The sequence below is a fragment of the Rhineura floridana genome, chromosome 8, assembly GCF_030035675.1.
Source record: "Rhineura floridana isolate rRhiFlo1 chromosome 8, rRhiFlo1.hap2, whole genome shotgun sequence".
In the NCBI taxonomy this organism is placed as follows: Eukaryota; Metazoa; Chordata; class Lepidosauria; order Squamata; family Rhineuridae; genus Rhineura; species Rhineura floridana.
In genome coordinates this window covers 77,241,054-77,263,045 of record NC_084487.1, presented here as the reverse complement: position 1 = coordinate 77,263,045, position 21,992 = coordinate 77,241,054, and the positions used below count along the sequence as shown (strand labels likewise).

General features: G+C 37.6%; 1 protein-coding gene across 1 annotated transcript in view; it reads right to left on the bottom strand.

The window, feature by feature from the left end:
• Positions 1 to 829: 829 nt before the first annotated feature.
• TAFA2 (TAFA chemokine like family member 2) overlaps positions 830 to 21,992 on the bottom strand; it is a 264,376-nt gene continuing 243,213 nt past the window's right edge. The window contains exon 6 of the mRNA XM_061637824.1: positions 830 to 1,989. The gene's annotated coding sequence lies outside the window, so the exon portion shown is untranslated. The remainder of the gene's footprint in view (positions 1,990 to 21,992) is intronic.

Here is a 21,992-nt window from a genome sequence, read left to right as displayed (position 1 = left end):
TACAATATTTTCAGTGTTGGTTTTAAGAATAAACTCAAAGAAAAAATATTGAGAAGCATGTTGTAGATTTGTGGCTAAATTAAACCAAACTTATAACTGCTACAAAATTACACATTTATACTTTGGACTATCCCAAGCAAAGGAATTAATCATAATTTTCAGACTCTGTGTTTCCCCAGTACACATACCTTTAAAAAACAAATCCACACAATATTAATCCTGTTGAAATATCAAGATAGCTAACTGATGCTACAACCAATTCTCCTAATTAAAATTTAATTAACAAGAATACACCTTCTGCAAATATTTGGATTGCTCTGTAGCAGAATGATACACTATACATTAGTTTTCCACTGCCCAGGGCCATAATGCAACAGAGGTAATGAAATTGCTGGGGTACAACCTTGCATCATGTGACAGAGCACAATACCCCAGAGTGTTCATCCATTATAAACACAATTTATTTCTAATTAGCCATGTCAATGATTTGCAACAATTGGAAAGAATTCCCTTTTCTCCCAAATATACAATTTGAGGTTCTGGACACAATTATTTCTATTAGGATTTGTGTAGTTTTCATATCATCTTACAAAACAAATGGAGTAAAAAAAATTTCTCTTTGCCTTCTCTAAGACCAACTTGCTTTTGCAACATAAGTATGGAATGCAAAGGAAGCTACTTGTTCTTTTTGTCTTCATATTTCCACATAGCATGTTATATATTAAATGGAATATAAAATTATACGTTCTGTAATAACTTAGAAAAATGTTTATAGCTGCTTAAGGCATTTAAATATTAAGATTTTTCATGAAACAGTAGATTGCTAAGATTAAAAAATAGATACTGAAATAGAAGATAGAAAAAGAACTTCTGCTTTCACAAAATAACTGCAGAATGAAACTAAAGTACCTGGAACGGACAAGGAAATCATCAGTGGTTCCACATTTAAAAAAAAATAAAATTGTCATGTCAAGAAACAGATATCTATCTACTTAAGCATCCAGATAGTAATATTTTCCAAGCAAAAGATAATTATTTTTAAAAAAACCTGAAAGACATATCTGCATGAATACCAATAAATTTCAGAATGGAAAAATTAACATGCATCCCTGTCTACCTTCATAAAAGGACTAGATAGTGTTATTTATTGTTTACTATGATCTTTTTTAAGGACCTAATAATAATAAATCAAAGGGTACATAAGATGTACCCATCTTCTTGAAATTATATGAAACTGAAATTTTAATTGCATATTATGGGGGGGTGTTCCTTTTTGACCACCTTTTATTTATCTGAAAGGAGTTGCAGTAGCTGGTTAATCTTAGGAAAACATGTCTGACTAATGATACATTAGTATATGAATGACGTATTCAGATAACTACTACTTGTCAACAATAATGATTAACAATGGATATACATTTCCATTCCTATAACAAAAGCAACGTCAACATGTTGAAATATGTAGCCTTGGAGCTTTAGGATTAGAATACAAATTAAAAGTGTCTAAAATTGTGCTGTGTCAGAAGACAATTTCTGGAACAGTGATTTGATTACAGCAGTGCACAGTCCCACCAGTAATTTAGATGGAGTACCAGAAGTTTCAGAGGAAATGGGTCAGTACACTTCAAAATACACTGCTTTCATCAAGATGAAATGTCACCGATCTCAACACAAGGATCCAATAGATTGCTATTTCTTCGGTGTCCTTTTAGCATCACTTCTTCAGCCATATATTCCTTCAAGTTTTTGCTATTTTTACAAATGTACACAGTTCAGTCCACTGAAATCTGGTTTGTCTGACTTTCCAGGACTTTTTACCTCAAGTGGCTGTTGATTACAGTGCATGTTCTCTTTGAAATAATTAGTATGCCCCAGCAGTCTCAAGCCTGACCTTAAGGATTACAGTTGGATATTAAAACTTCCTACTTGGCTGAATTTAATGTTATCAGTCTTGAGTGTGATTTGATTTGCCTTTTGCTATCGAGTTACCTGTAAAAATAAAAACATAAAGAGAAGAAAATATCAAATTTAGATATGTTGAACATCAGGTTTATAATGGCACAAATCTATTTACTAAGCCCGTGTAGAGAAAGCACTTTTAAACATGCACATAGCAATATAATGGGAATTAGGTTTGTGTTCAGGCAATGAACTAGTTGACCGAGTTCTACTGTAGCAAAGCTTACGTTGAAATGGACATGAATAATAAAAGGAGTTGTCTCAACTGTTAAAAGGGAAATATCATTGTGTTGCACAGCTAGACTGAGACCTGATATGTTATGTCCTGGGTTATGGTCTGAAGGCACATAAGGCCAGCTTCCTGCTAAAGCTAAGCAGTGTCAGGTATGGTCTGTGCCTGGATGGGAGACTGCTTGGGAACCATATGTAAGCCGCCTTGGGTTTCTATCATGGAAAGGAAGGCGGGGTATAAATGTAATAAATAAATAAATAATAAATAAATATATGTACTGACAAGGGAGTCACCACAAGATTGCCATTTGAGTTCACCCTCCTGGGGTGAGATCTGGTATTTCCCAATCACATAGCCCATTCTCTGAAAAAATGCTTACATTGTGAGTGAAAATTTAAATGCAACAACATTTTTTTTGTTATAAACACTGCTTGATACAATTATGAAGAGATAAACTGATAGTTCACTCCTGACTGAAGTCAAGGTGAGATACAATGTATGGGACTTCAGCTGGCTGTCTTCCAAGAAGCAACTAGAAGTGTTTATGTACTCAAGGTTTTCTTTTAGAACCCAGCTTTAATATTGGTCAGGAGAACGGAAAAGGATCAATTGTGATAGGTCCTTCAATGGATATTCTATTCAAAACCATTGGTCCTTATAGGCCAATGAGAATTCAGATTTTGAGGGAAAGTCTGATGATTGCTGAGAGTGTTCGGGCAGGAGTGAATTTAAGGACAGACAGCTCTGTTTGGGGTTCAGTAGGTCAGTCTGGGAACAGACTGAGAAAAGACAGAAGGAAAGTTGGGAATTAGTGAAAGCAGAAGTCAAGAGAAGCTAGCCAAGAGAGGAAGGCTGCTTTCACACATGGAGCTGATTGCGTTAGTTTAAAGGATTAAAAAGGTAGCGCTTCTGTTCCAATTTCTAAAATCCCTTTCACACTGCAGTACCTTTTGCAGTAAGGAACAGCAGTTTTTTCAGCCGATATACCAGCATTTCATGTAAAGGTCTTTCGCATGGCTGCAGTGAACGTTTTGTTCTCATTCCTCATCCATTATACATATGTGCACTGTTCCCCACTGTGTAGGAGGTCTAAGATCTCCATGCAAGCCCTCTCCCTTTAGGATCTGACTTTTTAAATTCTTTTAGTTGTACCACCACAGGGTGTGTGTGTGGGAAATGCTGCTGCCATCTGTGCATCAGGCCAACCCCCCTGCGCAACTAAAGGGCGGGAACACAGTGCATGCTGGGATGCCTGTCATGTGAGCGGCTGCCACTAGTGAAGAACTGCAATCGTCTGAGTTCCCAGCCTTGCTAACGGATTATTTCTGGTATCATTCACGGAAATTTGTGCTAAACTTCCACTACATTCCATTAGAATTCTGGAGCTAGCTTGTGTGTCGTGTGAAAGATCAAATATAATGTGCAAATTACCAGGTAAGAAATAGTCAGAATAACGGAATAAAGTGCAGTGTGAAAGCAGTCGAAGACTCCAGAGGCAATTTTCCAGGATTACTTCTGGCCAAAGTGGCAGCACCTGACAGATGGCTGCAGGAAGACTTCAGAGCTGGCAACTGTGACAACTTTGTGGCTGACTCCTGGTCTTAAAATGATTTATTGTTATTTATTACATTTATATCCTGCACCTTCCTCCAAAGAAGCCCAGGGTGGCAAATATGTCAATACTAAACTACAATTAAAACTTCAAAAACAGTTAACAGCCTTCTAACAACAATTAAAAATAACTGTCTAAAAACAATTAATAACTCCTAAAAGCAATCACCTACTCTCCAACTAATACTTTCAGAGATACAAGGGAAAGGACTTTCAGCTATCAAATGCCTGGCTAAACAGGAACATTTTAAAATTTCTCCTAAAAGTTAGTAGTGAGGTAGGAAGAAAGCAGGAAGAAAGCAGCAGTGTCTGTGAGTTAACTTGGGAAGCAGACTAAAAAAAAGAAAATGGGCTATTCATTTTTCAGAGGGGTGAAAACTAGGGCAAGTGTATAGCCACCTCCTTTGAAGCAAAGTCTTAATGTACAGTAGCTGTAACATCTTTTAAAATCACAGTAACAGATTTAAGCAATTATCAAACCAAGTTGTTAAATAACAAACATGCAAGACATATGTCATTATAAGTATGCTTTAATACATTATTATAAAATATTTGAAACAAGCATCTGGATCTTTTCTTCCCATGCCTACACCTTGATGCTGTGTGGGATAAAAGGTGAGAAACAAGTTGGAATTAAATGGTGGCAGTGAATAAGTAAAAGGGTTAGGCAAAGCAGGTGTTAAAAAACATTAAACTGTATGACGGTGGATGCTCCAGGAGTTTATAAACAATTGGTGAGATAGTAAATCCCAGTTCTCCCAGTGGGTCTCCACAACGTGGTGACAGCTGGTGTATCAATAAAACAAACCCTCCAAGACAAATATTCTGTCCAAAACAGTAAAATTCTATAGTGCAGTTCTCCCTAAAACTGAAGGACTCTGGCTGTAAAACAACTTTGTGGCTTATTTTTAGCAGACACAGAATCTCTAAATATCAGCTGGCAAGCAATGCTAAATGAAAACATGATACTCCCTGTAAAATAAGGTATGACTATCATCACTGACTCCTGGCTAATAGTCCCGATGCACACAAAAGGATTTGTGCACACACACCAGGATTTCCTCATACTCCCCCCCCAAACAAAGTTTGCTACTTTATTTTTTATAATAATTTCTTTTTATTATTCAAATTTTATAAAACAAATACAAATACAACAAAAATACAACAGAAAAGAACAAAAAAAATAAAAAGAAAAACTTGCCTTCCGATTTGTTACAGATCAGCTATAAATATATAATATATATCAAACCTGTCTCCTAAAACATACGAAATTCACTTTTTTCCAAAGTCTATCTTAATTAATCATCAAATCCCATTATCATTTCATTTTTTTCTTTCAACAAAAAGTCCAAAAGAGGCTTCCATTCCTTAAGAAATGTATCTGTCGTTTTTTCTCTAATAAGACATGTCAATTTGTCCATCTCAACTAAGTCCATTAATTTCAATAGCCATTCTTCCATTATTGGTATCGAATCCATTTTCCACTTTTGTGCATATAATAATCTTGCTGCCGTGATCATATATAATATTATTCTTCCATATTTCTTTTCCTTTTGTTTATCCATAAAACCCAATAAAAAAAAATTCTGGTTTTGACTGAATATTTATCTTTAAGATTTTTTGCATCATCCTACCTATCTGTGCCCAAAATAATTTTGCCTGTTTACACAACCACCACATATGATAAAAAGATCCTTCTTGTTGTTTACATTTCCAACATACATTAGAAACATTACTATACATTTTTGACAACTTTTCTGGAGTCATATACCAACGATACATCATTTTATAAAAAATTTCTTTAAGATTATAGCATAATGTAAATTTCAAACCTTTTTTCCACATATTTTCCCATTGATCCATTTGTATATTATAACCAAATTTTTTTGCCCACTTAACCATACACTCTTTTACTTGTTCTTCTTCCATGCCCATTTTCAGTAAAAATTTATACATTTTTGCAATTATACATTCATCATTTGTACACAAACCTATTTCAAAATCAGATTTATTTATTTCAAACCCATACATTTTCTTGTCCATTTTGAATCTTTCTAACAATTGTAAATAGGCAAACCATTGTGAACTATATCCTTCCTTTATTAGTTGTTCTCTCTCTTTCATTATATATTCACCATGCACATTTTCTAATAGTTCTTGGTAAGTTAACCATTTCTCTTTTCCAGCCATTTCTCTTCTATAAAATGCTTCTTGACTTGAAACACATAGTGGTATTTTCGAAAAAACCTTGTTTTGTATTTATTCCATATATTCAACAAAGGACGTCTTATAAAATGATTATTAAAATCCACATTAACTTTTACTTTATCATACCATAGATATCCATGCCATCCCCACTTCAGGTTGTGACCCTCCAAATCCAATAATCTTTTATTCCTCAATAGAATCCATTCCTTTATCCAGACTAAGCAACAAGCAGCAAAATAAAGTCTCAAATTTGGTAAGCCAAAGTTTTGGAGCGAAGAGTTTCAATTGATACACAGGAAGGGATGGACATGTTCCAGAAAATTATGGAGGGATTTAGTGATTTTAAACAAGAGTTGAAACAAGAGATGAAACAGGACAGACAACAACTTAAAGATGAATTTTGCAATATGAAAAAGGACTTTAAAGATTTACAAGATCATATTAAAACAGAAGTGGGTGAGATTAAAAATAACATTGGGCAATTAACACAGGACGTAAAAAATGTTAAATATAAGGTGCAAACCTTAGAGAATAGAATAGATATTACAAATATGGAATTGGAAAAAAAATTGGACTATATTGCTGTTATGGAACTTAGAGATAAAGAACATTGCTTGAGATTCCGTGCAATTCCTGAGGAAACAGGTGAAGATATCAGAGAGAAAATTGTTAATGCCTTGGCAAAATCCTTTGACAGGAACGAAGATCGGATGGAATTTTAAATAGATAAAGTTTATAGAATTAATTCCAGATATGCAACAATGAAAAAAAATCCCAAGAGATGTGCTTGTTTATTTTTTAAAAAAGAGGACCAGAGATATGGTTTTGCAACATCATTTTAACAATGTCTTCAAAATTGACGGTAAAGAAATACAGGTGATGAAGGAAATTCCTGTTAGGCTTCTACGTAAGAGAAAAGATTACGCTTTCTTCACAGAAAAACTTAAACAATGTAAAATTCAATTTAGATGGGATGTTCCAGAGGGAGTGATTTTTACATTTAGACAACAGAAGTATCGATTAAATACTGTTCAAAAAGCAAGGGATTTCTTGAGAAAAGCTTCAAAAGACATGGAAGAAGATAAACTCAAAGATATGGACATAATTCCTGGGAAACAAAGTCAACAGAAACAGGTAGAGGAAGAAAAGGATGATGATGGATCAAAGGGAGCAACAGGCACAGACTTTTCTAAAATACATGCTTAAAAATGGATTACAAATATCTAACTTGGAATATAAATGGAGCTAATTCGTCGCAGAAGAGAAAGTATTTCATTATTTGAAAAAATTAAAATTGGATATAATTTGTTTACAAGAAACTCATATTAAGAAGAAAGATTCTAAATATTTGATTTGTAAAAATTTGGGTGAAGAATTTATTTCGGCAGGATTAAAAAAAAATGGTGTGGTTCTTTATATTAATTCACAATTGTCTCCTAAATTGATATTATTGGATGATAGTGGCAGATTTGTGGGAGTTGAAATCACCATTCAGGGTACAAAAATTTTGATAGTGGGCATTTATGCTCCTAATGAAGATAAAACAAGATTTTATATTGGACTTATGGAAAAATTATCAGAGTTTGCATATGATCATTGGTGTGTCATGGGTGATTGGAATGGGGTAATCTCACCAAAAATGGATAGACTTTCTGAGAAAAATATTAAAGAGACACAGGGCAAATTGCCGAAGATCTGTTTCGAATTGATGGAAAATTTAGAATTGGTGGATGCTTGGAGATATATAAATGACAATGCAAAGGAATTTACTTACTTTTCAGAAAGACATAAAACATTTTCGAGGACTGATATGATTTGGATGTCTAAAAATTTAGTGAAAGATATTTCCAAGATGGATGTGTTACCAAAAACCTTTTCGGATCATAATCCAGTGATATTGACTTAAAAAAAAAATCTTGGATTTAGATGGAGACTAAATGAATCTTTATTACAGAATGATAAAATAGTGCAGGAATGTAAGAAGAAATTAAAAGAGTTTTTTGAACACAATTTACATAAAGGAACAGATGAAAATATTGTTTGTGATACAAGTAAAGCATTTATGAGGGGATATTTTATTAAATGTAATTCTGAACTAAAAAAGAAGAAACAACGAAAATGCAATTAATCTTGGAAGAAATAAAACAAAAAGAGGAAGAATTGAAAAAGAATCCAACTAAAGCTTCTACTGTAAATCAAATTAAAATGTTACAGTAACAAGTGTCAATGTTGACAGTTAGAGAAATTGAAAGGAAATTAAATTTTGCTAAACAAAGGACTTTTGAATTTGCAAATAAACCGGGGAAATTGCTAGCATATAAATTAAGAAAAGAACGACAAAAAAATCTTATTTTAAAGATACAAGAAGGAGATGAGATGTTGACAGACAATTTAAAAATCCAAAGGGTTTTCCATCAATATTATTCAACTTTGTACAAGTGTCAGGAAATTCCCTCAGAAAAAATAGAAGAGTATATATCCAAACAGAATTTGCCTAAAATTACAGATCTTCAGAGACAAGCTATTAATGGTCCTATTACGTCAAGAGAAATATCTGAGGCTATAAGTAAAATTAAATTAGGAAAGGCGCCAGGACCGGATGGACTATCAGCAATGTATTACAAATGCTTGGAGGAGGAACTTTTACTACCTTTACAGTATACAATGAATTCTATTTTACAAGAGGGGAAGATACCGGATAGTTGGAAAAATGCCAAGATAACATTAATACCTAAAGAGGAGCAGGATTTAACCAAAACAAAAAATTATCGGCCAATATCTTTATTGAATAATGACTATAAAATTTTTACAATGATTTTGGCTGAAAGAATGAAAATAATATTGCAACAATTTATTCAGGAAGATCAAGCGGGGTTTTTACCTAAAAGACAATTACGTGATAACGTCAGGAATGTTTTGAATGTGTTGGAATATCTAGAACAACGAAATGACATACAAGCTGCTTTGATTTTCTTGGATGCTGAGAAAGCATTTGATAATTTGAATTGGAAATTTATGTTTAAAGTTCTAGAGCAAATGGATTTTGGAGATAATTTTATAAAATGGATCAGATCGATTTATACACCACAGAAGGCACAGATAATTGTCAATGGGGATTTAACAGACCCATGTGAAATACAAAAGGGTACAAGACAGGGATGTCCATTGTCCCCCCTTCTTTTTATTCTGGTTTTAGAAGTGCTGCTTAGAGACATAAGGCAAGACAAAAGGATTTTGGGAATAAAGATAAAAAAAGAGGAATATAAATTGAGAGCATTTGCTGATGACTTGATAATTGTATTAGAAAATCCCTTGGAAGGAATCAAAGTATTGATGGATAAACTAGAAGAATTTGGACCATTAGCAGGATTTAAGATTAATAATAAAAAAACGAAGATGTTGGTGAAAAATTTATCTTTAAGAGATCAAAAAGAGTTAATGGAGAAGATAGATTTTAAAATAGAAGAAAAGGTGAAATATTTAGGTATCATTATGACAAATAAAAATTCAAAGTTGTTTCATAATAACTATGAAAAACTATGGACAGAGATTAAGAAAGATTTGTTAAAATGGGATAAATTACAGTTGTCATTAATGGGTAGAATATCTGTAATAAAAATGAATGTATTGCTGAGAATGATGTTTCTATTTCAAACAATACCTGTCATATCCTCTGATCTACCTTTCAAACAATGGCAAACAGATATTTCTAAATTTGTTTGGCAGGGGAAAAAACCAAGAGTTAAATTCAAATTATTACAAGACGCCAAAGAAAGAGGAGGGCTGGGATTACCAAAGTTTGCTACTTTAAAGGCCATTTCTGAAATTCCCTGCACATGAGAATACACATGAGAAAGTTCTCGTGGAAATTTTCACCTTTTGGTTGGAGCTACAAGTTCAGGTAAATATTTTCAGAAGCGTTAAAGAATAGGAAGGAGTTGAATGAATTAAAATAGTTCTGCGTTGGAAACAGAGCTATTGTTTAGAATGTGAGCAATTTTCAAATTGTATTTCTCAATCTTTGCTATGTCTTACGTTCAAGTCAGAAAGCAGAAATAATTTGGCAGGGATAGAAACAGCATCATTGGAGCGGGGGGGGATAATTTTTGTACACAAGTTATATTCATTCTTCAATCCCTTGTATATAAAAAAACCTCTCAAAACTTCAGTAGAATACTTTCATCCAAGCCACCCTAAAAATAAAAGGATCATATAGAAAGAGTGCACAAGACAGAATATTTCACAGTAATTGGATTTCCCCCACTCCATGCCTGACTTGGGTTTAAAATGTGAAGAGGAAAGAAAACAAAATCTCTGTCATATCAAAAAGAACATCTTAAAGGACTATTTTTGCTCTGTCAGTGGATGCAATTAATAATCATGTTACTTTTTTGTATAAAACTTCATTAAGCAATGTACTCCTTTCTTTGGAGAACTGACCCACTGGTTTGCCATGATAATACTTCATCAAGGGATATCTCTGATTTTGAAGGGTCTTGCTCCTTAATGATGAAACATTCCTTTGTCCTCAGTAAAACCATCTGCATAGATGTCTTTTATCAACTCTGGAGCATGAGAACACAGAGAATATGAAAGGTTTGCTTTAGGCATTTAGTACTAGCTTAAACACTACATATATGTGTGAATATGTGCGTGTATACCCTCACAATAGAACTATGCTTTGTGATTTATGCAAAGGGAGGGAGGTAAAGAAGAGTAGAAAGCATATGAAAATGCCTTATACTGAGTCAGCCAGACTAACCTATTATTGTCAGCTGTGATGGGCAACAGCTCTTCAAGGTCTGAGGAAGGTTTTTTTCCCCAGATCACCCACTCTTAACTAGAGAAACTACAGTTTGAACCCAGAACCTTCTGCATGAAAAGCATGTTCTCTACCATTGAGCTGTTACCTAGGAACTTGGCCAAAAAATGGCTTTTGAGTTTAACTGTTTTTACCACCTATTATCTGTAAGATTGATACATAACAAGAATTCTTTTAGGGACACTGAAAAATTGGATTTGGAGTTCCTGCATGGCTTGCATCTGACATAGGGTGGCCAGGAACAAAAACAAAACAAACACACCAAAGAAAGGACTCCTGCACTTTTAATAACTGTGTGAACTCCAGCAACTCTGTTCAGGAGTCTTGGTCTTTTGCATCTCCAATGTCACTCTCATTTGAAAGGCTCTCACTGTTGGTCCCATTGAGAACTCTAAGCAACACCTCTTTACTGCCAATTTTTTTATTGTTGTTATTCTAACAATATATAACAATAAAGGGATTTTATGTTTTACATAGAACAAGTACATCATCCTAGATGCGTTTTTGAGCTAGTGTTTTTTTTTTGGTCTCCCCATTTTCATCCTTAGGGGACATTTTGAAAACTACTGTTGAAAAGTGGGGTCTAGATTTATAAATAAATTTAGTTTTTAACCTTACCAACAACACTGACTGAACTGACACAGAAATTAATCATCCTTGTTTTCTGTGCTGTTCTAATGCATCATCACAGTTATGGCAATTATCATTTATGTTACAGATAGGTGCTTGACCTATCTTCCAATTCCTGATACCCACTCCCATACAGGATCTTCCTTTCTTTCTATGCAGTCAAAAGACATGTGGCATGGTTCTCTATTAAGACCGAGTAAAGAATTTCCTATTCCTACCAAACGATTTGGGATTAACAAAGGGTAAACAAAGTGAAATTCAAAATGTCAAAATTTGGCATCATCCTTAGGTGATTTTGCAAAAGCCCATAAAACAGTCCAGTTTCAAAGAGACTCATTTGCCTTGCAGTTAAGGATGTGTCATACGACTCACATAGCATGTTAGCATCCCAGCAGGCACAATAATTCTGGATTCCATATTCACAATGTGCCAGAAAATTAATTGATATGCAGCTGCACAATGTAGCAATGCATGGTCACATATAGTGGCATCTCTGTTTATTTAGAAGATGAATTCATGCTTCACTGGATGTATTTCATTTTAGTTTGCTTATTGTTATTATCATCATTATCATTACTACTGTTGTTTCACTGGAGCCTCTAATGGCTTTCTGTTGCCAGAACTCCTGCTGTTCCACCTGTCCTTTCTTTTCCTTCCTCTTAATTTTATGCTTGTAGGTCACATGCTGTTACTCTGAGTAATACTTGGAATAGTCCAAATTTGCCACTATCTGAGAATATAAATCCCAGTATAAGGGCAGCACACATCATCCATTAGCGTTAATGGCATCTATCCACTTACACATTACTGTTTAGATATGGAAGTCAATTTGATAAAAATGCAGTTTAAATTTTAGCTAATATCCATCCATGTTATTTACAGGAAGCTTCCATTTTTTGATACTGTGCAAGGTTTCCAACAGAGCAGCTGGAAGGTAAAGTCCAGTGCCAGTTTTCTTTTTTTAATAGAAAAACAGAATTTGATAGTGGCACTGAGCCGATCTTAAAAATCCTAGGGGAACAGTAACATTCAAAATGTGTTCCAATCAATTCCAATCAACTTTTCAATTAATTATTAATACATCTGAAAATTAACTTTTGCTGTTGCTCAGTCCCACAGATAGAAAAGGATATTACACCCTAAATATTTATTTGAATTAATTTGTTCACACTTGGCAAGTAATGACTCCCTTTATGCTAATATTTTTTTCACATAGGTTGTTATGTTATAAATACAAAGAATTGGGCTCTTCATTTTCTCTGTGCTCAATGCACAATTACGGTATAATTACTCTGCTATTTCAAGACTTTTTAATTTAAATTGGTGAATGGCTGCTGTGAGACAAGCGTAATTGCATGTGAACTCGCTACTTTTATATTAAAACAACAATGGATAATTAAATCTAAAAGAATTTTACACCTCAGATAAAGTTCGATGAGTGCATGTTCAGCATGAGTTGCATCATTTACCAAAGGAATAATTTAGAAGGATAAATCTACCTCTTGCCACTGCAGTACAAAATTGTGGCTGCTTCTGAAGTGGACAAAGCTGGCAGCCAAAGTAGACATGATGGAAATAGACATGTGTGTCAGAATTGGGTTGCTGTCAATATAAAGTGGTGGGGCAAGAGAGATTTTAAAGTACAGCATGGGTGTCCCTAGCATGGGAGGAAGGAGCTAAACTCATCCCCATCTCCACTCTCTCTTCCCCAGCACTTTTCATTTCTGTGAGCCACCACGACAGCAAGTAATTACCCAGAGAGGAAAAAATGGCAGGGGGCAATTTTGGAGAGGAAAATGTGGTGGAAAGCCTCAGCTCACCCATACTGTACCTTTGTATACACACCCCATCTGCTTTACAAAAATGGGGCTGGAACATGCTGTTATCATGTTTAGTTGCATCTAATCTGTGCACCTCTGGGTGACCTATATAGGGAACATATCATGCTGTATCACCAGGTAATACTCATCACAGGATTCTGCTGGCATTGGGAATCCTTTTTACTGTAGCACCAAGTGAGTAATTCATTAGTGTCTACTGCTCAGAAACACAAGGGGGTGAATGAAGAAGAAACAGTTCTCATGCTAGGAACAGGGATAGCTAATTTGTGGCTAGGGATGTGGAGGAAAATTTGATTCAGTTCATATTTAATGCTGAATTTTTTAAATTTACACTTTCCAAAACAATATGAGAACCAAAACACAGCCATCCTTCAATATTGGTACTCATCCAAATTTTGCAATGCAATTCTCCAACCAATGTTTACAAAAAGGCATATATTAGGGGGACTTCCCAGGAGGATCCCTACGCCTGTGCAGCCTCTGAGACGAGCTCCGTCTTGGATGAAACTTATCCAGTTTAAATTCAGTCAGAAGGCTCTTTTCTGACTGGGAATAATTTCTTCCGGTTAAAGAAGAAACGTGAGATTTCCCACATAGCTTTGTTTTGATTGTTGGAGTCTGGAATTCGTCAGAATTGTCTGTCTTCCAGCAGCTCAGACAGAGCGAGGATTTTTATGCTAGCTCAGCTGGATAAGTGACCCGTTTTTTTTTTATACGGATTAACAGGCAAACATCCTCCTGTCTACATTCATCATTTTCTTATCTATACAGCTAAAGAGATTTGTCAAAGTAACAGCAATTAACCTAGGTGAGGTAAGACTTTCCTTTTTTTATTCACGGAACTAAGGGGGAAGAAAATATAAATAGCTTATCTTTTTTTTTATTGCAAAAAGCTGACATGGAAAATAGCATTTTAAAGATTACAACGGACGAGAGATTTCTGATTGGAAGAGATAAGAAATCTTTTTGATTTATGGCTGGGACTATTTTTCCTGATCTACTTTTTTTTTGACGAATCTGCTCATTCTCTCTGCTACTAGCTATTTCGACGCTGAGAACTAAAGCCGTTCTTACACTTCCGGGCAGATAAGAGATAAGGGCTGTCTAGCGTGTGACGTTAGTTTGTTGGAAAGATTAACTTCTTTGTAACTGGATAAAGAAATAAGCTGCTCTTTGTTTGGGACATTGAAAATTGAAGGAGTTTTGTTCCTTTGGCTTTAAGAATGACAATTAAGAAGATCATGGATGTACAAGAAGGGACTTTATCTCTAGACATGTTTCAGAAAATAATGAATGGGATTAACTCAATAAAACAAGAACTGAGAAATAATAGACAAGCGTGGAGAATTGAATTTCACGAAATGAGACAGGAGCTGAAAGAAACTCAGGATTCTATGAGAAAGGAGAATAAAGATAGATCTGGAAAACAAAAAAAGGATGAAAGAGAAATTAAAGGCAAGGTTCAAACTATGGAGATTGGCTTAATTATGGACATGAAAAAAGATTTGGATTTCCTGGCTGTGATGGATCCTGGAGACAAATATTACAGTTTGGAATTCAGCGCTGTCCCTGAAGGAATTGAAGAGATTGGAGATAAAGATATTATCGGTTCAAAAAAATTCCTGGACTGGAAGGATTTGATGGAACTTGAAATGGAGAAAGTTAACAGAATTAATCCCTGTTTTGTGTCAATGGAAAAACCTTCAAGAGATGTACTAGTGTATCATGTGGAAAAGAGGAACAGAGATGCGGCTTTGCAACAATACTTCAGTGATACATTTGGATTTGATGGCAAGAAAATATCTGTGATGGAGGAAATTCCTATCAGACTTTTATTATATGACTATGACAGCAAGATTTTTGGGTGCGTAAAGATGGAAGATGGAAGATGGACCCAATATGGATAATGACAGAAGAGCGATTTAAAATTACTGGACTTAGTAGATTTGATGAGTTGGATTAATTGATATGTTTATTTAGTAAAAAAATTGATTGATATATATCTCAAGGATTGGAAACTTCTCTTTGACTTTTTGTGGAAGATTAAAATGATAGGATGTTAATGAGATTTGAAACCAACTAAGATAACCGCTGGAGGAAGGTGATTTTATAATCTATTAAGAGATAGGTTTGTTATATATTATAGATTTATAGCTGAATTATAGCGATTTGAAATTACTGGACTTAGTAGATTTGATGAGTTGGATTAATTGGCATGTTTATTTAGAAAAAAAATTGATTGACATGTATCTCAAGGATTGGAAACTTCTCTTTGACTTTTTGTGGAAGATTAAAATGATATCATGTTAATGAGATTTGAAACCAACTAAGATAACCGCTGGAGGAAGGTGATTTTATAATCTATTAAGAGATAGGTTTGTTATATATTATAGATTTATAGCTGAACTATGACAAATCGGAAGTCAATATTCTTTCTTTTATATATATATATATACATATTTTTCTTTTTGTATTGTACTAGTTATTGATTTGTGTTGTCTTCTTTTTGTATTGTTTTGGTTCTGAAAATTGGAATAAAAATTAATTGGAAAAAAAAGGCATATATTAGGGAAATGAATGTAATCGTGAACATGCTATACAAAATGCACTATAGTATACAGCCACAAGAGTGGCTGTATACTATAGTCAGCATTGATTTTTCACATTCCGCAATGTTAAATTGAAAATACCACCCAATGCCATTCTGATGCTTCCCATAAGCTCATTTCAAAACAAAACCTGACAGTCCTAACTCAGAAATGCTTGCTTAACAACCCTTTCAATTTTCATGGTGATTGAAACTCTGTGAGGGGAACAGGGCGTCTCCTAGCAACTCTTGGCACCCTTCACTAACTACACTTCCCAGGATTCTTTGGGAGAAGCCATGACTGTCTAAAGGCCTGGTGTGGATGTGGCCAGGGACAGCTTTGGTTTAAATTTGGGTGGGAGGCTACATGTGCTTGCTGTAGAATAAAAAGGTGGGGGGAAACCCTGAAAAAGAATGAAACTGTTCACAATGTTTTCCTTTTGGAAAGGGGCTTCCCCGCTGTCCAGTGCCCACCCACCCAATCTCCTCCATTCCCTCCTCATCCCCCCAGGTCAGTTTTACCTATCCTAAGCATGATTCCACAGGAGTAAATCCCACTGAAGTCAAAAAGGATGCAAATAATCAAACCTGCCCTCCCCTCCTCCTCCATCCTATCCCCTCCCTCTTGCCCCTCACCCTTCCTTCATCCCTCCCTTCCCCCTCCCCATAGTCAGTTTTACCTATCTTAGGACTACTACCTGGGAGACCAGGGTTCAAATCCCCACACAGACATGAAGCTCACTGGGTGACCTTGTGCCAGTCACTGCCTCTCAGCCTAGAGGATGCTAGCAAGAGGGCTTCCTTCAGAAAATGAAAGTCTTGTCCAAATGAGAACACAAAGAAACACTTAATTTGGCAAAATAAATGCGAGCACACAATAAAGGATTAAAAATAGTAATTTGGGGAGCACACTGCTAAAAATAGTAAGACCAACAATATTAAAAAAATTCAAATACATTAGAAGCAGGAAAATGGGTGGTGGTTGGATCTTTGGATGACAGCAGAGTCAAAGGTGTACTAAAGGATGAAAAAGGAGATTTCAGAGGAGCTGAATTAATTATTTGCATCTATCTGTAAAGCAGAAGATGTAAGGCAGATCTCTCTGTGTGAAGTAACTTTCTCAGGAAAGGAATCAGAGGAACTGAGTCGAAGAGTGGTGACAAAATATGAAGTTATGGGACTTACTGACAAATTTGAAATGAACATATCATCAGGTCCAGTTAGCATCAATCCAAGAGGTCTTAAAGAACTGAAATATGAAATTTTTGATCTTCTAACAAAAATATGTAACTTGTTCCTAAGATCAGTCTCTTTACTTGAGGGCTGGAAAATGGCCATTTTAAGAACATAAGAAGAGCCTGCTGGATCAGGCCAGTGGCCCATCTAGTCCAGCATCCTGTTCTCACAGTGGCCAACCAGGTGCCTGGGGCAAGCCCGCAAGCAGTACCCGTGTGCAAGAACACTCTCCCCTCCTGAGGCTTCCGGCAACTGGTTTTCAGAAGCATGCTGCCTCTGATTAGGGTGGCAGAGCACACCCATCATGGCTAGTATCCATTGATAGCCCTGTCCTCCATGAATTTGTCTAATCTTCTTTTAAAGCCATCCAAGTTGGTGGCCATTACTGCATCTTGTGGGAGCAAATGCCATAGTTTAACTATGCGCTGAGTAAAGAAGTACTTCCTTTTGTCTGTCCTGAATCTTCCAACATTCAGCTTCTTTGAATGTCCACGAGTTCTAGTATTATGAGAGAGGGAGAAGAACTTTCCTCTATCCACTTTCTCAATGCCATGCATAATTTTATACACTTCTATCATGTCTCTCCTCTGACCCGCCTTTTCTCTAAACTGAAAAGCCCCAAATGCTGCAACCTTTCCTCGTAAGGGAGTTGCTCCATCCCCTTGATCATTCTGTTTGCCCTCTTCTGAACCTTTTCCAACTCTATAATATCCTTTTTGAGATGAGGCGACCCTTAAAAAAAGGGGTTCCATGGGAAAGCTGGGAAATTGCAGGCCTGTTAGCTTAATGCCTGGGTAGGGAACCTTTTTGGCTCCATGAGCCAGATCCTTGTCAGGGTTGGCCTCACAGGCCAAATTTGACAGGTGGGCAGCACCATTCCTTTGTCAATCACATGGCATCATTATGACACCACATGACTGACATATCGGTTGTCAAAATTTCTTCCTGTTGCTGAAGGAAGCTGAAGCTGGGAATTTCCCCAGGACATTCAGGAATCCTGTGGATTCCCTTAGTCTACAGGGGCAGACCATCTTAATCTGTCCACCACCCCTGCAGGAGAGGATGGGAGCTGTAAATCTAAACTTCACCAGGAAGTAGTCTGACCATGATAATGGGGTGACATCCACTCCCTCCATCTCCAGACCACCCCTTCCTCTATCTGGAGCAAAAACCAAGTTCAGGGTGTGCCCTGCTCTATGCATCGGGCTGGTGACAACTTGAGACAGCCCCACTGTCATCATGGAGGCCATGAAGTCCCAAGCCGGAACACCAGAGGCAGCCTCAGCATGGACATTTAAATCACCCAGGACTATCGTTCTGGGGTCCTCCAACACCGCAGCTGAGATGGCTTCCACCAGCTCGGTCAGAGAAGCTGCTGGGCAGCAGGGTGGACAGTACACCAGCAGCAACCCAAGCTTACTGTCTCCTTGGCCTGACACCAGGTTCAGGCTCTCACAGCCAGCTGCAAGACAGAGGGGTTTCCTGGTGACAGAGATGGAAGTTCTGTAGACAACAGCAACTGCTCCCCCCCATCCCTGCAGCCTATGCTGGTGTTGCACCGAGTATCCAGGTGGGCATAGCTGGGTCAGATCAACTCCTCCCAGTTCACCCACCCAAGTCTCGGTAATGCACACCAAATTGACACCCTCATCCATGATCAAATCATGGATGAGTGTGGTCTTATTGTGTACCGATTTGGCTTTAAACAACAACACACACTGGCCAGTGGGCACAGCAGATGAGCAATGAGGAACCCATTCATGAGAGGAATGGGCGCGAGGAACAAGGCGCATATAGCCTTGTCCTCGTCTTCTATGGTAGTTCACCACCTCCCCATGGCTATACCTCCCTCTAACCAAGATCACTGAAATTGGGGAGGCATCACCCATGGCCCTCCTTACTAACTCTTCCTAAATACTTGATATGGACCCAACAAGAGCCCACCAACAAAACCTACCTGAACCAGTTATCCCAGTAGGCCTCTGAGAGAATTGGCTACAATCAGACCCACTCAATATCTTTCACACAGGGCACATCTACTCCCCCATCTCACACCCACGGAGGGCCAGCCTTTTGACAGTTACAGACTCTTACTCTGAAGGCATCTTGTGCCTTTCTCCCATCATTCAGTTCCCTGCACAGGCTCTCACCGTGCGCAGAAACTAGACATGTGCCATACGCCCTCCCCACTACCAATCTCCTCTAGATTGGTTAAAAAAATAGAAGGGGGTAATGCTCTCACCCTTGGGACTCCCTAAGGGGTTCCCCAAGGGACTCTTCCCTTTGGTGTCACCCCTTCGGTGGTGACCCAAGGGCAGCTGGGCTTTTATGCCCCCTGACCCAGCTAGGAGCTAATGCAAAAGGCTACAAGATTAACTGTAGCCTCTCTCTGGGAGGGTCATGCAGGGGGTCCCAATCCTTGCAACACTTACCTGGGACTTCAGCTGTCTCAAGAGACAGCAATCCAGAGAAGTAAGTAAGCAACCAGATGCTCAGATACTCACTCCCAAGGCAGGTCTTTTCCAGTCCCCTAGTGTTGTAGCTGTTCATGATGCCAAGGATCATTATTTGGACTTGAGCTTTTTAACTTTTCCCTAAATTATCAGTGAGGTGGCCACTTTTCACAGCACAAACTTGGCATAGCCATGCATCCTGTGACATTAAGCAAGACCTTTTACATCAGAGTTTGTGCTACCACACCTTCTGCAACAGTTTGTGCAATGCCTTATACTAACAGAAGCACATTGCTGTATTTTAGTTCTAACATAAGGCTGTTGCATTGATTCAAGAAAAACCCTTCTGCAGGAGGACACCTCTGGATCCAACCTGTTGCATGTATTTTGGTAAGAGCCAAGTTTGCAACTGTGTGTATCTCAAGCAAGTGCCTGCTAATTTCACACATAAAGAAATTTTATAAATAAAATGAAATAAAAATATTGTTCATTTTTAAAAATCTACTTCTACTAGAAATGTTTATAAAAAGTGAAGTGTCATGTTAGAAGAGCTATTTCCTCCTGTGTGTGGGGGACTGGAGTATGCCTCTTCTGATACTATGACACATACGTGTGTGTTTTAAAAAACAAATATTTAGATCTGTTTCCTGTGTGACCACTATAAGCAGCCTACATGGTATTAGATTAGACTGGACTCCCACAACCAGGAAAAAAATGTTGGTGGCTTATATTTTCCACACTTTATGGAAATGAGAGTTTGTCTGGAAACACATTTTTTAACAGATGAGAAAGCATTCATTATAAGAATTTTGGAAACTATGTTGTATGTTTTCCTCAAATAATCAACAGTAAGTGATTTGTGCAAAGGATATTGTGTTAACATAGTTCACAGTCATGCATTCTGAGAAAATAACATTTTGGCTTCAAAATCTTGTTTTATTGTGATTATATTTACTATCAAGCTTTCTATATTAAAAATTCAAAGTGTGTTACATCCTGGTATAAATAAGTCCATGGCTTCAGAAATAAGCTTGAAAATAAGATGGCAACTATGACTGACTGATTGACTGGTGGGATTCTCTTCACCAGGGCTCTTTTCCAAGGTGCCTTAAAGAGGCATGTGTAAGACCGTTGTTGAAAAAACCCTCCCTAGACCCTTTATGTTTGAGCAATTATCGGCCAGTCTCCAATCTGCTTTTTTTGGGTAAAATAGTGGAACGGGTGGTGGCTACTCAACTCCAACGGTTTTTAGCTGAAATGGACTACCTTGATCCATTCCAATCTGGTTTCAGACCTGGCCACGGGACTGAAATGGCTTTGGTCGCCTTGGTTGATGACCTCCGCAGGGAACTAGACAGGGGGAGTGTGTCCCTGTTGGTTCTCTTGGATCTCTCTGCGGCCTTTGATACCATCGACCATGGTATCCTTCTGGACCGTCTATCCAGGATGGGGCTAGGGGGCACTATTTTGTGCTGGCTCCGTTCCTTCCTGGGGGATCGGTCCCAGAGGGTAAGACTAGGAGATTCCTGTTCATCCCCTTGGCCTCTGACTTGTGGGGTTCCACAGGGTTCTGTTTTATCTCCGTTGTTATTTAATATCTACGTGAAGCCGCTGGGTGAGGTCATCCGGGAATTTTGAGTTCATTATCATCAATATGCTGACGATACTCAGCTTTATTTCTCCTTCCCTCCTGATGCCAAGGAAGCCGTCCTACCCCTGAACCAATGTCTGTCTGCAGTGATGGATTGGATGAAGGCAAACAAGTTGAAATTAAATCCAGACAAGACAGAAATGCTCTACGTCAATCGTGGGACAAAACTGGCAACGGGGAATTTACCTGTGTTGGATGGGGTTACACTCCCCCTGAAGACCCAGGTTCGCAGCTTGGGTGTGCTCCTGGACTCGGCCTTGAATTTGGAAGCCCAGGTCTCGGCTGTGTCCAGAAGCGCCTTCGCCCAGCTCAGACTGGTTCGCCAGCTGCGCCCGTTTCTGGAGACGTCTGAGTTGACGAAAGTGGCACATGACCTAGTTACATCCCGGTTGGACTACTGCAACGCACTCTACGTCGGGCTGCCCTTGAAGACTGTTCGGAAGCTAAAATTGGTTCAACATGCGACAGCTAGGATGCTGACCGGGGCTAGTTTTCGTGCCCACACGACTCCCCTGTTACAGCAACTCCATTGGTTACCGATTTGCTTCCGGACCCAATTCAAGGTGCAGGTGTTGTCCTTTAAAGCCCTTCACGGCTATCTGTCCGATCGGTTGTCTGCTTATGAACCCCCCCGTCCCTTGAGATCCTCTAATGACTTCCTTCTTACAATTCCTTCAGTTTCACTAGTTCATTTATCAGGGACGAGAGATAAGGCGTTTTCAGTTATCGCTCCTAGACTCTGGAATTTTTTACCTCTGGAGG